Source organism: Ambystoma mexicanum, chromosome 2q, assembly GCF_040938575.1.
Source record: "Ambystoma mexicanum isolate Mex_15411 chromosome 2q, UKY_AmexF1_1, whole genome shotgun sequence".
Taxonomy (NCBI): Eukaryota; Metazoa; Chordata; class Amphibia; order Caudata; family Ambystomatidae; genus Ambystoma; species Ambystoma mexicanum.
Genome location: NC_090924.1, coordinates 340,783,171 through 340,800,641, shown reverse-complemented (window position 1 = coordinate 340,800,641; position 17,471 = coordinate 340,783,171). Strand labels below are relative to the sequence as shown.

Sequence of the window (17,471 nt, the reverse complement as noted above, 5' to 3'; positions counted from 1 at the left end):
TAACTTTCTTTCATTCGAGGGAACTGTCAGTACGCATACCTCTGGCTCTGGATCAACTACCAGGGATGATGTAATTGTACTTGTATTAGTATGGATGAAAACATTTGAAATTTAACACACACAATGTGACAGAGAGAATGGTACATATCTATAAAAAAACATGAATTAAACATTGTGTAAATGAACGACACGATATGTAAATATGATGAGATTATCTCATTCGAGGGTACGGTCAGTAAGCATACATCGGGCTCTGGATCAACTACGAGGGATGATGTAATTGTAGCTGAAGCTTCAGCATCTCTCTGTAACACAGTACTTGTATTAGGATGGATGAAGATATTGAAATTGAACACACACATTGTGACGCAGACATTGGTGTACATGTCAATAGCAAACCACGAATGAAACATTGTGTAAATGAATGACACGATGCGTAAATATGATCAGATTATCTCAAATTCCATGCATAAAACGATTCCGGAACTGAATAGCTAAGTAAGACTACCTGATATGCGCTCAAAGTGGTTGTTGACTCCAGGCAAGACATGGATGCTGAATCTTGCTCCTTCAGTCATGGAGTTGTAAAGGGAACATTTGATTTGATTTAGAAATGCTAATCTTAAAAATTGGCATGTAAGGAGACAGATTCCGAAAACATTATGCTTATTTGAAAGGGCTGTATAGCATAGTTATCTGTGCCCATAAATCGTTTTCTATGATGCTCCTAAAACCAAGGACAGATGTTTAGCAAAATGGTCTTTATTTAAAAAGCAATACAATCTTGTAACTATGAAAAGTATTATAAGGGACATTTACACCTAAAACACCAATCCGTCCATTTAGTTACCTGTTCACTACCCCAAGGGCTACAGCTAAATCCGGAACCGTGACTCACCTGAGGCGGCCTGTGAACGAATAGAGTGGGAATTGCATTTGGGAGCAATTTACGAGTCGTACTGAGTCGATTCTTCTTTGTGTACATGGATGGGTCATACATATTCGTGGTAAAGTGCAGGCTGCAGACGCGGAATCGATCACCTCTCGTATCCTGCAAGACTTCTGCCACTCTACTTTCAAGCTCTGCTGGCGCAAATCCGCAATATCTGACCCATTCTCTTATTGCATCTATAGTCATGCAATGTAGTGCCTTTGGATTTCTCATGGGTCTTAGAAGTGCAACCGAAAATCGCACATGCAGGCATTGTTGGAAATTCTGCAAAAAAAAGTCTACTTTATGCGAAAATTACTATGCATAAAAATGTGAGATAGAAGGAATTATACCGTACATTCTTCTATGCAAGCTATGGTTTGGTCACCGCAGGAAAACCAGTGTAGCGTGGCCTGCTGTATTATAGGATAACTTTCATAATTAATTAATTGATGTGACGAAAATCAGAACATGTTAATCGTCCCTTGAATGTACTATCGTGCATCAATAGGAAACATGCTTATAGACACGATCCGCGAAGGATGCAATTCGATCCCAATTGACACTGATGACAGTTGATATATATCGATAACATAACAAATTAAAATCAAGCCAATGAGATGAATGAACATAACACTACTGGGTACGTTCGTTCGAAATAGATAGCAATTTAGAGATCAAGGAGATACGAATAGTTGACCTGCCCTTACCTTGACCAACAAACAGTTAGATTCTTCAAGCAGGGTAGTTAGCAGCAGGAGAACAGGGAGATGTTCACAGTTAGCACGACGACGAGCTGACTCGTAGTGGTCACAGAAGTTCTCAGGTAGCACCTTCACTAGTTGACTTGATGTTCTCATGATAAATATCAAGTGGTTTATAAAGAATTAGAAAAGAGGGTGTGTATGTGAATGAATGATGTGTATATGTCGTGGTTTTATGTAGTCTTATGTGGATTGTAGGGGCGCGGCCTGCTTCAGGGGATCCGGCCTGGAGACACAGGGTCTGAGGAGGGCATGTGATCAATGACCCCTGCGCGTAAGATACCTTTTGAAGTGTACATGGTTTTTGGGACCTTGGCTGCTCCAACCCCTGCCAGCCCCATTTGGCAGCGCACATCCACTGGTGCCATTTGCCTTTGATAATGGAGGGGGATGGACGTGCCTGAGGGGTGCAGACAAGGCCCGGAACACTGCTGAATCGAGACACACTTATGTGGATTGCAGGGGCGTGGCCTGCTTCAGAGGATCTGGCCTGGAGACAAGGGTCTGAGGAGGGCATGTGATCAATGACCCCTGCGCATAAGATACCTTTTGAAGTGCACATGGTGTTTGGCACCTTGGCTGCTCCAGCCCCTGCCAGCTCCCTTTGGCAGCGCACAACCACTGGTGCCAACTGCCTTTGATAATGGAGGGGGATGGACGTGCTTGAGGTGTGCAGACAAAGCCCGAAAACACTGCTGAATGGAGACACGCGTATTTGAGTTGCAGGGGCTCGGCCTGCTTCAGGGGATACGGCCTGGAGACACGGGGTCTGAGGAGGGCATGTGTACAATGGCCCTTGTGCGGAAGATACCTTTGAAGTGTACATGGTGTTTGGCACCTTGGCCGCTCCGACCCCTGCCAGCACCCCTTTGGCAGCGTACATCCCCTAGTGCAAACTACCGTTGATAATGGAGGGGGGATGGATGTACATGAGGGGTGCACACTAGGCCCGGAGCAATGCTGAATGGAGACACACTTGATTCACTGAAAAACTGAAACAACCATTGATAAAAGTTCTGTTGTGCTTTATTTTGTTTCTTATTTTGATGGCACAAATGTACTACACATTGTAAAGTTCTGGTTGCAACACAGTGGGGGAAAATCCCCTATACTGACCGCTGTCACTGGAGAAAGTTTCTTTAATGGCACCAACGACACAGATGGGTATTACTCGTCTAACACGGTTTCCAAGCCTCCCATGAAGCCACCATGTGTACGAACGATAGGCTACCAGCCTGTACCACCTGTGAAAGAGAAAGATACAAACTGTTTTTAAATGACCAAGATAAGTGTATTAAACATTAGTTGCAAATGACAATTCTTGGATCCAATGGCATTGTTGCCAGTACAAATGCTACCTAGACACTGTACAATATTGAACGACTATTATACGACTATTACTAGAGAATTGCAAGACTAAATTTGTTTGGCAGTGATATATTAAAGTTACGACAATATAAGAGACCACCATGAAATAGTAATGGCCTAAGTGACATCACGACTAAAGTACACTTTCGTTACTTGGATTCCGAGGGCGAACTGTTGCGCGAAGTTCGTGCATAAGCACCATCATAATCCTCAACACAGACCTTGTGAGGCAGGCTGCCCTGAAGTCTGGCAGTTCGGTAACGCATTGCGACCGTGTCTCGGCTTCCGATATGTAGGACAAGCAACCAGAGTTTTCTCGGCAGCAGCATTTCTCCTCCTCGGTTGGCATTAGCTCGCACCGATTGCATGTGCACCAGGTGGAAACGCTGTCCATGCGACTAGGCTCAGGCTCTTGATCTATTGAATCATCCTCCCCACTGTCGTCCGAAGCCACATCGTTTCTGCATCTTTCTCTTTCGGGTAATTCCGCCTTGGAATACTCCGGCTCGTACTGGTAGGACTGTATTGTTGCCATTGTGGGTGAAACGAAAATAATATATAGTAATGGTACTGGTATCTGTTCACCCGGGCTACATGCAACGAAGGTAGCTGACCAGAGCACAGAAACGAGGCATAGAATACTCAAAAAAAAGACAGTGAGAGGAATGGAAAACAAAATCTGATGTTGTCTGTTGTGAAGCGGTCTGTTTATACTTTTAAAAAAAAAACTTTTTATGAATTTTATTCAAACCAAACAACAATACAAACAAACCCAACATGCAGTGCAGTTTACAACAATTCCATTAAACACCATTTGTATTTCCATTTTGCCACTACTCCCCAAATCCCGCCCTCCATTATGAGCCTATTTGTTCTTCGCATTCAGTATCTACTACATGTGGCCGGGTCTCACTATCCTCGGATTCCGTTGGGTCTGATGTAGATCCGAACAGTTCCGCTATTAATAATTTCCATGCCATCAGGGCACCCACTTCTTCCTCCCCACTCATGTTGCTCGCCTCCTGACATACTACCGTTTCGGCCTCCGCCCATTTCTGTAACTCCTTCCACCATACCTCCACCCGTGGCTTTAGGCACTTCTTCCATCCCATGGCGATCCTCCGTTTTGCTAGCACGTATGCCAAGTCTCTCAGTTTCTCAACATGTTTAAGTTTCCGTCTTCTGGGGAACCCTCCCAGCAAGCAAGCCCAGGCCGTATCTATGACGAGCGTGACCCCCTTTGTCGCTAATTTTTGTACCACTTCACCCCAGAAACATTCGATTACTGGGCATGACCAAAACATGTGTGGCATGTAAGCGTTTTCCATGTCGCACTTAGGGCACGCCTGTCGCCCAGCATTTCGGAACTTGGATATCCTCAGAGGGGTCATGTATGCTCTATGCGTTATGTACAGCTGTATTTGTTTAAGTCTGGCGTTTCATGACTCTTTCTTGTGATATCCCAGGGCGCGCTCCCACATCCCATCTCCCATTGGGGCCCCCACCTCCTCCTCCCAATGAAGTCTCAAATGTGTCAATTCCTTCCCCACCTTGGTCATCACCATCTCATACAATCTAGAAATCTCATGCCCCCCTTCCGATATGTCATATATTGCCCCCACAGTAGCATCTGGTTCCTCTGCCAACACTGTTTCAGGCCACGTTTTCCGAATTTTCTGAACCATCCTATGGTATGTAACATATTGGCCAGTATGTAATCCCACCTCCTCCCCAAGTTATTCAAAATCTCTAATGGTCCCGTCATGCCAGATGTCCCCTAACGTTACCAGCCCCACCGATTCCCAGTAGGTTCTGATAATCACCCTCAGCTGCTTGTCCCCTCCTGCTAAAACGACCAGCGGTACTTGCGGGGAGCAGGGTAATGGGTCCTCCATCATCCGACACGCTCGACGCCACATTTTCCACCCCAACATCATCATCATCCTAAGGCGCTCCTTCATATCTGACTCAGGCAACCATATCATTTCCCTTAAGAACATGGGGTAGAAACCCGCCCAAACAACCTATATTCAGGGGTCGCTTCGTTGGAGAGGCAATTGGCCACATATTCTAATTGGCTTGCTACATAGTAGACCTCAAAATTTGGCAGCTTGATACCCCCCTTTTCGTAGAAGTTCTGCAACTTCCATAGCGCTACTCTATTCCGGGTACCATGCCATAGGAAGTCCCTGCACCCACTATTCAGTTTAGCGAAGAACTTCTTGGGTATCATATCTGGAACATTACTAAAATAATGTAAAAGCCTAGGTAGGACCACCATCTTAAGCATTGCCCCCCCGTCCCATCATAGCTAGGGGCAACTTCTCCCCAAAACTTCATGCATTTCTGGATTTTCTCAACAGCTACCTCGGTGTTGTGCTTATGTTCCTCTTCTGCAGTGTGATACACATCTATGCCAAGGTAACGGAAAGAACCAATCACCCATGGTATCTGTAACACTGGCAACCTTTCCTCCGGGGTCCCCTTATAGCTACCTAGCGGGAATATACTAGATTTTTGAGGATTTACCGCTATGCCGGGCAACCCCACATACTCCTCCATCACTTCAAGGATATATTGAAGATTCTCTTCTGGGTATTTCAAGTATAGTAATAAATCATCTGCATATAAGGATATTAGATGCCGCTCCCCCCAACCTCAATACCTATCGTATCATATTGCTGCCTGAGGTATATCGCTAGGGGCTCCAGGGCTAGAATGTAAAGCATCAGGGACCAGGGGCACCCCTGCCTGGTGCCTCTACTAAGCTGCCATCTCTCGGATATCAGTGATCCCGTTTGAACTCTGGCTAGCGGCTCACTGTATAGCATTTTCGCCCACCTGATATAACCCGGCCCTACTCCGTAACCTCCCAGGACCGCTAGCAGCCATGGCCACTTAACGGAGTCAAAAGCTTTTACTGCGTCTAGGGATACAATCGCCATTTCGCCTTCATTCCTATCCGCCCATTCGATCACCCGGTGGAGTCGCCTATGATTGTGGGTTATATTCCTATTCGGGACATAGCCTGTTTGGTCTGGGTGGATTAATTTGCTAATTACTCTCTGCAATCTGTTTGCCAGGACAGCCGTCAGTATCTTGCTGTCCTGGTTCAGCATCGACAAAGGCCTGAAGGAGCTACAGCTATACCCGGTTTGTTGGGTTTAGGGAGCGGTATTATAATCGCTTCTCTGAGTGACTCCGGCAACCTTCCCATCTCAAACGCTTCGTTAAGCATGTCTAGCATTGGGGGGAGCACTTCTTCTCTATATACTTTATAAAATTCGCTAGGGAACCCGTCTGCTCCTGGGGTCTTACTGGGGGCAACTGCCTCACAACCTCCTCCAACTCCTCCAAGGTAATTGGTGCATCAATCGCTTCTCTTTCCTCATCACTTATCTTGGGTAGCCCTATATCTTCTAGTGTTTAGGTTATCTCCTCTTGACTACCCCCCTCCTTGTCCCCGTATAGCACCCTATAATAATCCGCAAATTCCTTGTTGACTCCTTCTTGAGTGTCTACTACATCGCCATCTTCTCTAGTTATTGTCCTAATCGGGGGTCTAGGGGTTTCGCTCTTGTACAGCCACGCTAAAAGCCTACCCGTTTTATCTCCTCCCGTGTGCTGTCTTTCTACATACTTTTTATAATTGAGGTTACAGAACCTTTCCCAGTGTTCCGCACATTGCTGCTGTAGTTTAGGTACTAGCTCTGTGTCCACACTGCCATTTTCTAATGTTCTTTCTAGTTCATCTTCAACTCTTTGCAGGTCAGCCAGAACCCCTCCTTGCAGGCCCTTTGATTTAGCTATCGCTGCCCCCCACATCACCACCTTAACAGCTTCCCATAGTGTACCTGCCGAGTCAACACTACCAGTATTCGTCTCAAAATAGTTAATGATCTCATCTCTTATGTCCTCTCGAAAGACCGGATCTTTGAGTGCCTCCGCTCGGAGGTGCCATGTCGGGATCCGCGCCCTCGGGGGGCAGTATTGCCACCCGAGGACCAGGGGCGAGTGATCTGAGAGGACCCTCGCCTTGTATTCTATTTGAGTGCTCTCTGCCATTACATCCGGCGTGGCAAAGACATAGTCCAATCTCGTGTGTAGCTGCTGCGGGGCTGAGTAATGCGAATATTGCCTACCATTGGGATGTTTTGTTCTCCATACATCTACCAAGCCGAAATCATCTAATAACACCTGCAATGCTTTGGCCGCTGGGGTGGGCCTGTCAATCCTGCTATCAGATCTGTCCACCTTCGGGTTCATTACACAATTGAAATCCCCACCCCAAATAACTGCGTTTCCCACACACATACTAAGGTTGGTGCACAGAGTCCTGAAGTATGCCGCCGTGTTATGGTTGGGGGGGTACGTATTTACGATGCATACCTCTTTATTCTCCACCAGCCCTCTCAATATAACCGTCCTACCGTCATTTTCCGCCACTTCCTGTAGTAGCTGAAACGGGACATGCGGCGCCACCCAGACAAGCACTCCCCTAGTGTAAGCAGAGTACGACGAACCCACCACAATCCCTTTCCATTTTTTCCCAACTAGCTCCAGCTTCTCCCACGTCAAATGCGTCTCCTGTAACAATGCAACATCTATCTTTTGCCTTTTCAAATACAGCATGACCTTATTCCTCTTCATATAACTGTTAAGTCCCCTGACATTCCACGTTAATATCCTGAGATCTCCCATAGCGCACTGATATCTTCCTCCCCCATTTCCAACCGAACCCTCCCGGTCATGCTATGCAGATGCAACCCTTCATCTCTTCCATGTAGGCTCATGTTTAAACTTAAACTCCCCAAAACTATGTACACCCCAAACTTCCCATCTCCCTTCCCTCCCCCACCCAACCCTTCCGCAACAACGCCCCCTCCAACTGTTGCCCAGCTCCATCCCTGGATCTCAGGCACCCCCACATCTAGCCCTGTCCAGCACAAACTTATGCTCAGGGCTCAGTAGGGTGAAGTCGCCCTAATGGCCACTTAACTATTAGTATTTCGGGGGGGGGTTGCTTCCATCCTATTGCTCTTATTTCCAAATTTATTACGCATTGTGTTAACCCTATGCAGCTTCCAATTACATTTTACCCGCTATATTTCAGTCCATGCCGAGCACAAGGCCTAAATGCTATCAAGTGTTCAACCAGTCTTGCTTCCCGGTATAATCCGGTACCCCCTCCCACTTACCCCCCAATGTCCGTGGCACCAGTTTTTCAGTCGTCCTGTTCCTGCCGGTCACGGTCCACTTCTTGTTCCGGGCAGCCTTGCAGATCCAGCCACGTTACCATCTCCTCAGGAGTGTCAAAAAAAGTGCTCTGCTCTTAAGTAGCACTTTCAGCTTTGCCGGGTACAGGAGCATGTACTTGATGCCTGCTCCTCGCAGCCTCCTCTTGACGGCCACGTAGCTGTATCTCAGTCTCTGCACCAGCATTGTGTAATCCTGGTATGCTGTAATATTGGCGGATGCTTTCCTGTATTGTTCCACCTTTACGAAAATATTCCAGGATCTTCTCCCTATCTCTTTAGTTCAAGATCCTCGCGATGATAGGTCTCGGCGGAGCCCCAGGTCGTGGGTTCCTCATTAAGGTGCGTTGCGCCCGCTCCACCGTGAATCCCTACGAAAGCTTGTCTGCTCCTATTTCCTGTAGGATCATGTTTTCCACGTAGTTTGTAGGATCTAAGCAGCAGATGCATCCCAACCCTTACGAGGCTGCTTCACGGTCCACCAGTGTAATCCTTTGTTCAGGGTCGGTCGCCATTTTGTTTCGGGCGGTACAGGTCTCAGCGTCACTTGTTTTGTCCGTGTATGCTCTTTCACTCCTCGGTGCGGCTTCGGGATGTAATCCCTGCGTGCCCGTCGCTTCCAACCTATTGTGGGTACGCTGTCATTCCTCTTGTCCATTTCGTGTATACATCGTCCCGGTTCAGTGGGAGCGCCGAGGACGTGTTGCCTCATGGCCAGGTGACCCGACGCTATATACGTCCTCTCGTCAGTCCGGGCTATTCGTGAGCTTCTCTCAGGTAGTCGGCCACTCACTGTTCCATCAGCTGCTGCACGCCTGCAGCCCATTCACTACCCGCCTGGCACTCGATTTCAAGTGCCGCCGGGGGTCTCTTTGTGTTGGCACGCCGCCATCTTAGTATCGTTTCGCTCCTGGATCAGGACACAAAGTAGCCTAATTCCCTCTGCTGTGTCCACTTTATCCCGCTGATACGCTCATCTGCTGTCTGAGGTATTCACACAGATACAGTATCTTTTTTCTGCTGGAATCAGCCGTCAACACATGCGTTTTGCTTCGGATCAATAAGTCGGATCACAGAGCTCCAAGGAATCGCAGCCTACTCCATGGCTGCTTGGCCACGCCCCGCTTAGCGGTCTGTTTATACTTATTGAGGAAAGAGGCGTACTGCCATTTCCATGGCGACACGTCATTAGCTGAAGCGCAGAGAACGTTGACACAAGGCGTTCTTTGGCGTTGTGAAATGGGCGCTACGCGTCTAGTGATGTCAGGCTCAGGGGCGGGGGATATGATTTAGTGCGCCAAGGTAGTCCTGCTTGTCCGATGCAGCAACAGATAAGATTATCACAAAATGGCAGCGCCCTGCTGCCTGATTTCGCATGTGTACAAAAGTGAAAAACTATGGTACGGTGCATAGGAAATGTTTGTACGATCGATCAACGTATGCTTAAAAACACATGCCCGAACACTCAGGACAATAATATTTCTGAGCATACTATTCCTTTAAGGGAATTTTATACATATAGAAAATATAGGGATTAGTCTTTTTATTGGTTACAACCTATCTGATGGCTCCACCTGAAACCACCTCTAAATGACAGTTTATTGTTTGAATGGTTAATGCAACATGTACTGGGCGGCACAGCATTGAGAGAGTCTATTGGTTGGCACCTTACTTACCAACTTTGAGAAATTGAAAGGTCATCAACACATGAGCCAAAATGGGATTAGGGTGAGAGAAGCCCATGAACTACTTTCCATTCAATTAAATAAGATACTATCCCTTATTCCTAGGTCATGAGCCAGAGTGACCTCTTTATAGTCGACCTTGCTTGGCACCACATTTCTGAGAATATGTTGGGAGTCAAATCAGGTGCCTATCTGTGTCTGTGGCTAATGAATAGACAGTGTTATTGAATTATGAGTCAAGTCTGAGAGGACCATGTTCTGAATTATTTCACCATGCATCCATTTAGATTTTAGCTAGTGTGAACGCAAGTGTTATTACTTTGATGACCACTAGAAAACTTGGTCGGTCCATTCTTTATACAGTTTTGGGCTCGTAATTGTTCTACACCTGGCATTCAGTGGCTGGTTGTTCTTTAATTAATCGCTGAGAAATAGGTCTTGTGCCTTGGGAATTATTATCTCATGTTTTTCTCAGAGCTGCCCCTGCATTCCCTAATTTCTCAATAACCTTGGAGCTACTGTCTGTGTCCTGAACAGATCTGTATTCAGTCAATTCAGCAGTTTGGGTGTCCTTGAAGCCTTGAGGCTTATCAATTACTTCAATGCATGCTACAACTTCTATTTTGGAAAAGATGGCTGCCTATTACTGTTGCGTTTCCATGTTAGTAAGCTATATACATGTATTGTACGTGTTGCATTTCAACCGATACATTGCTTATGTTTTGTTTTTCATGTCTTTATGTTTGCAAGTGATATTCTTCATGTATAAATGCATATTTAACCTACTGTCTGTTTCTTCATGGTGAGTGCCTATTTGCTTCATGTTTTTTGCATGCATGTGTCAATTAACAGTGAATTTGTTTATTTTTGGCATCTTTAGTACATTATGTCAATTTTCTCTGGTATCTGTTGCGATAAGGCAAGTATGGTCGCCTAAATGCGTAACGTTTGTCGCCAGTGTAATACTGGGGTGGGTGAGGTGAGTAGCTATGAATGATGCACTCACCTGGCTGACAACACTTTATTGATCATTCTTTTCTGTACTTTAGAACTTGTTTTGGAACTCTTAAAAGAAGCTGCAAGTGTACAGCTCGCAGACATCCCTATTTCCACATTTTATTAAGTTTAGTGTATGAGGGTCGGTTTAGGATTTTGGACACAGGACAGAGAACTTTCCTGATTTAAAAACATCCTTAGTTTTGTTGAGTCAGGGAAACCCCTCTTAGAGTTAGGAATAGGTAGGATTTCCAAAACCCCTTTTTTCTTTTGTGATAATAAGTCTGTATCCAACACCAAAACATGTCACTGTGTCTGCGCCTTACTCTTGACCCCTTACAATACGCTAAGGCAGCCTTTGTATCTGTTAGAAAGTGTGGCTTGTCATCAAATATGACCTTCAGTTTGTTGGGTAAAGAATAGCATATTTCCCCCTCTTCACTGCAGTATCATTTTAACTTCATAAAAGTTATTTTTGTGCTTTCTGATCCACTAATGTAAAGTCAGAAGAAAAGCTGATTTTGGCTTTTCCCAGCTCCACATTTCCCTCCTCATTGGCCACCTTCAGCACTGCATCTCAATCACAGTACCTTACAATTTTGGACACAATAGATTTTCCCCTGGTGGAGGCATGGGTCTCAGTGTTTCCTTTAAATGATGAACACTTTTGATGATCTAATGACAAGAAGCACTTTTCTCAACCTCTTTTCCACAAACAATAGGTTCAAAGGCTGCCTTCTTTGACACAAGTAGGATGCAGAGATTACTCTAGTGTTCTCTCCTCTCCTGGTCTTTTAGCCTGGGTTGCACTCACCTCTCTGGTAGAGGTTCATATTCAGTCCTCTAGTATGCCGATTGTGTCCTCAGTGGCTCTTACTCGGTCGCCACTTTTGCCATCCTGCCACTAAGATCATCCGTCTGCCACTGCATACGATCCAACTTCATGCCCATGTGTCTAATTGCACGGATAACACATCTTGGATTGATCTTATCTTGGCCAGTACAACTGTCAACTGTGAGGAGGTGCCATCAATTGCCAAGTTGGTCTCTGCAGCTATATTCCCTGCTATACACCCACAGTTTTGGGAGAGTTATTTGCTGCTGTGAATTACTCTATGCTCTTTTGTCTTTGGGTAGATGTACCCATTAGGGCAGTTGGTATGCAATGTATATGTAGCCTGTGATACAAAGTTTACAGAGCAGTTGGATCTGATCCTGCACTGATCCTCTTACATGTCTATGTTACGTATACAAAGTGCTGCTACCATTTCTCCAAAAACATCATACCTTTTAATGATGAAACATGCACTAAAACACCTACTTTGTCAGAACAGGTGCACTTACAAGTAAGTTTCATGAATAATAAGTCATTAGAAAACAGTTTTACAAAACATTTTTACAAAATTGTTTTACAAATTACAAATTTCTGGTATTAATTTCAAGGAACATCTCCTATAACATTTTTGTTTTAATTTCTTAAATTGCACTTATTTGGGAATTATCATAACCTATGGTAGAAACCAGTATTTGTCATTTCTATCTGTGACCTTTTTAGCTATTGTTATAGATCTAAATGATAAATCTTTTATCTTGGCAATTGAAAAATCTTGTTTTGCCTTTGTATTTGTTACTGATTTTTTACATTTTATTTTCCACAATTTCCTTTGTCTCTTTTGTTGGTGAGGGTGAACTCATTCATTGAAATTGCTATGGCTTGATGAGAACAGCAATAGCAATAAGTTTATCTATTGCAAGAACATATTGTTTCTTCCGTTTGTTATGTAAATGTCCTTTACGTAATGAAGATCATGAAGTTACATACTATGTAGAGCGGTACTTTATGAATACACATTCACTTTGTTGTCCTTGCTTAATCCCATGATTGTAGTCTTGTATTTAAAAAATAATTTTTGACTTTCTCAATCATTTCTCTTTATCCCCACCTATTTCATTAGGGTTAACTTTCTCCAAGCCAAATAATCTTATTTTTGAGATTTCTTCAAGATGATGATCCTCCTTCCAATGTTCTACTTAGAGAAATCTATCATCCTTCTGATGTGTTCTGTAATTCTTTCTCTGAATCTCCTCTTGGTGCTACCAATATATATTTTGTAGCATGCACAGACAATTACATAGATGACATAGGTTGAGTTTCAATTAATAGACTGTGTGATTTGATATGTGTTATTGTGTTTTTACGTGTATGTTATCAATTTGTCCATGGTATATTTACAACTTGCGGCACCACCCGGTGTTGCCCGGGTCTGTAGTTGACATGCATGTGGGTGTCTGCTATAGCCTTGTGTATATTTTATTTTGCCATAATTTCCTATGATTGAAAAATCACAAAATCTCCCGAAATCACCTACATGGATAGCACAGGCAGGACCCCACTCCACCCCTGTGCAGGGCGAATGGGTGGGTTTGGTGACATTTCACTATCGCCAGTGCACCCCAGACTGGTATGTCGACCTTGGGCCAGAATTTCCGCCCACTAACTGTTATGGGACAGGAGCCAACCCCAAGCATACAAACACACTTTCACAAATATATATATATTGTTATATTTACCATATTTATTGAAGTCCTTCCCCTCCATTCTCATCCATGTTACATTGTGTGCTTTTTGTCTAACAAAATGACTCAGAGGCAGTATCTTTCTCAAAGTCTTTGCTTTTTTAAATGTGAATTGTGGTGTCATTTGTAAGATATCCTTAACCACTTCATTGAGTATCAAAACATTCCAGTGTTTCCTTAGCCATGTATATATAAGTTTGCTCCCTGAACTATACTTTTTAATGAACCTAACTTTTTGCACACTGCCTCTTGTTCTTGTCGAACATGGAATAACTAGTTTTGATCTTGGATTACTGTCCAGACTCTATTCTGCATGCTTAAAACCTTAGGTTTGTACCGTCTGTGTCAAAATCTTTTTTGAATAATTTCTTTCTCTTTAGAGTATTCTTCCTGTGTGCTCCAAATTCTTTTTGCTCTGGTTTATTCTCCCTTTGGAATATTATTAATCATGGATAATTGATGGCTATTTGTGTTGTGTAATGTTGTATTAGCTTCCATATCTTTGCAATATGCTTTTGTGTGTAATATCCCTTGCTCTTCAAAGATCAATAGATCTAGGAATGACATATCTTTCTGACTTTAATTAATGGTGACTATAATTATAAATATAATCCCAAACCAATTATTGTTCAAATATCTAAAGTATTGCAATAATTCATCTTTCACACCACTCCAAATTAAGACAAATGTCATGTATATATCTGATCCATTTTTGAATGCCTGTAGTGTCATATGTGAGTGCATGGGTCTGTTCGACTTCGGCCATAAATAAGTTTGCCATTGAAAGCACACATTTCAAGCACATAACTCCTAAGATTTGCTGAAAAACCTGTCCATCACATAAAAAATAATTATTTTTTAGAACATGATCTAAAATGTCACATATCGTTAACTTTTCATTGTAGTGAGATGCAGAGAGAGCATTATAATGGTACTGTAACTTTATAGTGTTTTTACTAATTCATGCTCAACTGATGTGTAGAGAGTCATTACATTTAAAGTCACTAGCCAATAATTATTTTTCCATACATTTTTCTGTATGATTTTAACAACATGCATTGAAGCTCTTACATACAATAGTATTTTATTCACAAATGGATTTACGAATGCATTGGCGAATTCAGATAAAGATTGAGTCATTGAATGTATACCACTCACTGTTGGTCTTCTCCAAAGTTGTTTTTCAAATGCCTTATGCAGTTAAGGTAAAAAGTTAATTGTTGTAACCACTGGACGTGTTACCCATAAATATTATTTTTCTTGCTTTGTAATGACACAGCTAGTGAGCCAATTTTGTAAACGTTCCTTGTACATAGCTTTACATTCTTGAAAATCATTCCTATTAACTCTTCTATACCATCTTGGTATGTTCAGATGAATAAATGCTGAATTGACATACTCTATTGTACTCATTATAACACTATTTCCCCTCTTGTCTGCCTGTATGATTACAATGTGTTTATCCTTTTGCAGATTAAGTAATGCTCCACGTTCTCCAATAGATAAATTATGATAACATCTATTCTTTCTCTTCACTGATTTATCCTTGTATTTGTAAATATCTTCTGCGACCAAATCATAAACATGTTTATAACATTGCCTGCTGGGAAAACGAGAGTGCATTTTGATCTCTTCTTCTTTTCATAGGATTGTGTAGTGCCTTGTTCTGTATTTAACTCTTCCAAGATTCTAACCTGATTTATCAGTTTCCTCTTCTAAAGATACTAAAAGGTCTGTATTTTTTATATCTGTAAGTGTAGATATTTCTGGTATAGGCACTATTTCCTCTATAGTGCATGTTATTTTGAGAACATATATTTTTGTTAAATGTTTTGACAACATTTATAAAGGTCCACATGACAAATCCATGCGATTTATACCTGTATTAGGGACAACACTTAAGGACTCATTATGTGTTTGTGGGTATATGGTAAAGGTGACGGTAATAGAATTACTGCCACTTTATCACACTGATGAATAAGAAGTTGGCGCTAATTTTGTGTGTGGAATTACCACCAAAATATGGTGGAATTCGCCCCGGCTCTAATTCTGCCAATAGAATTAGCGTCAAGAGTGAAAACAGTATTTCCGCTGTGTCACAAGTCAAAGTACCACCGAAATACTACTGAAATTGGGCAGTAATTCCACCAAAAACACAGTGCAGTTACCAGCACCTAAAAGGTGAAGGTAAATGCATGCAGGTGATGGAAAACAAGTCAAAGGTGCACCCAATCCACTCTGAAAGTCTACAAAGGGTCTGCACCTGACCAAAACACACTTACCAATACCATGCTGCCGCTAGCTGTCACTAACCGGGACATGCAGCTCCCCACACACAGAGGACTACAGGAACCACAATGCAAGGGGGCACATACCTACAAATCGGATGCCACAGCTCAACACTCCACTTATACAATGTAACACTAGCAGAGTAATGCCATGTAATCTGGTAACCATATATGTGAAGCCATAACTGAAAGAATGCAGACACTGCAAATATGCACAAGAACAAAAATCACCCATAAACGCACATGCATGAGAGCAACGTACAGGCCCAACACATGCCACATGCACTCTGCTATGCCAGTCACAGACCACAAGAGTGATGACTGCTATTTGTGAGCTGTGCGCATAGTGTAACACCACAATGCATATGTTCCCCCATAGTGAATGGCTCTGTATCCAATAAGTGATGGCAACCATGTTGTAGGAGAATACATGGAAAATGCATGCACAGGTTATCCTTCAAAATGTCAATAGAAAAGGCAACATCTGCACAATGCACTGACTGACACATGTGACTTTTGCCCTTGCAGGCGACTGTGGATACCCCGAGCTACTATGGCTAATGGCACCTGTGTGCAATCCACATACACCACAGGAGATGGCTTACAATGTGGCACACATCAGGACCAGGCTGTGCATTCAGTAGACCCTTGGCCTACTGAAGGGCAATTTTCGGTGACTACAGAGGATCGGAGGGGGATTGATGGACAGGCCAGAGTAGGTTGGACACATAATTCTTGCCTGTGCCATGCTGCACAACATCTTCCTCAGGCGAAATGTCCCCCTACCTCCTGATAAGGCCATGCATCCCCCATAAGACATTGACTCGCCACCTGCAGGTGCAGTGCTGCCACACTGTGAGCGGGAGGAGGAAAAAGATGGTTGTTTGGTGCGGCAAGAACTAATTTATAATTATTTCTGAACACATCAATAATCACCTGCTGCTCACCTTTGTATATAGCCATGCCCTGAATACATCACATTTACACAATAAGGATTGTCCTTGCATTTCCACCTCATCCCCAACACACCATCCACAACACCCCTCCCCACCCACCTCTCCCATCCCCTACACCCTTCCATCGACCCCTTCATCCGAAACACACCATCCCCAACACCCCTGACCACCCACCTCCCCAATCCCCACCACACCGTCCCCAAAACCCCTCCCCACCTACCTCCCCCATCCCCAACACCCCTCCCTAAAAATCCTTACCATAACCCATGCCATGACACTTCTGTGGCCTCTTTCCCTTGCCAGCTTGCTCTTGCACTGTTGGGGTCAGATGACTCAAGGAGCAGCGCTTTGGGTGCTGGGCAATGATCTCTATGTGGGAGTAATGGAGATGGAGGGCTCAGACTCATGGCCCAGAATGTGCTGCAATGTCAAGAGAATGCAGGAAAGGAGTGATTCAGAAAAGGCTGACATTACCTCAGTGTGCTCCCTCATCCTCTACCCAACATTGGTGATGACAGCAGTAGACTGTGATAGCTGCCGGCACTGGCGGTGCAGGGACTGGGAAATCCTTCGGGATGGTACCGGACACGGTCCCTAATTGCCTGCAGGTGCTGCACCTGCTGCCCTGCAAGTGGTTCAATGGATACCTGG

General features: G+C 43.8%; 1 protein-coding gene across 1 annotated transcript in view; it reads left to right on the top strand.

Annotated features, from left to right (window-relative positions):
• BRICD5 (BRICHOS domain containing 5) overlaps positions 1–17,471 on the top strand; it is a 530,375-nt gene that overhangs the window by 260,469 nt on the left and 252,435 nt on the right. The gene's annotated exons all lie outside the window — the stretch shown is intronic.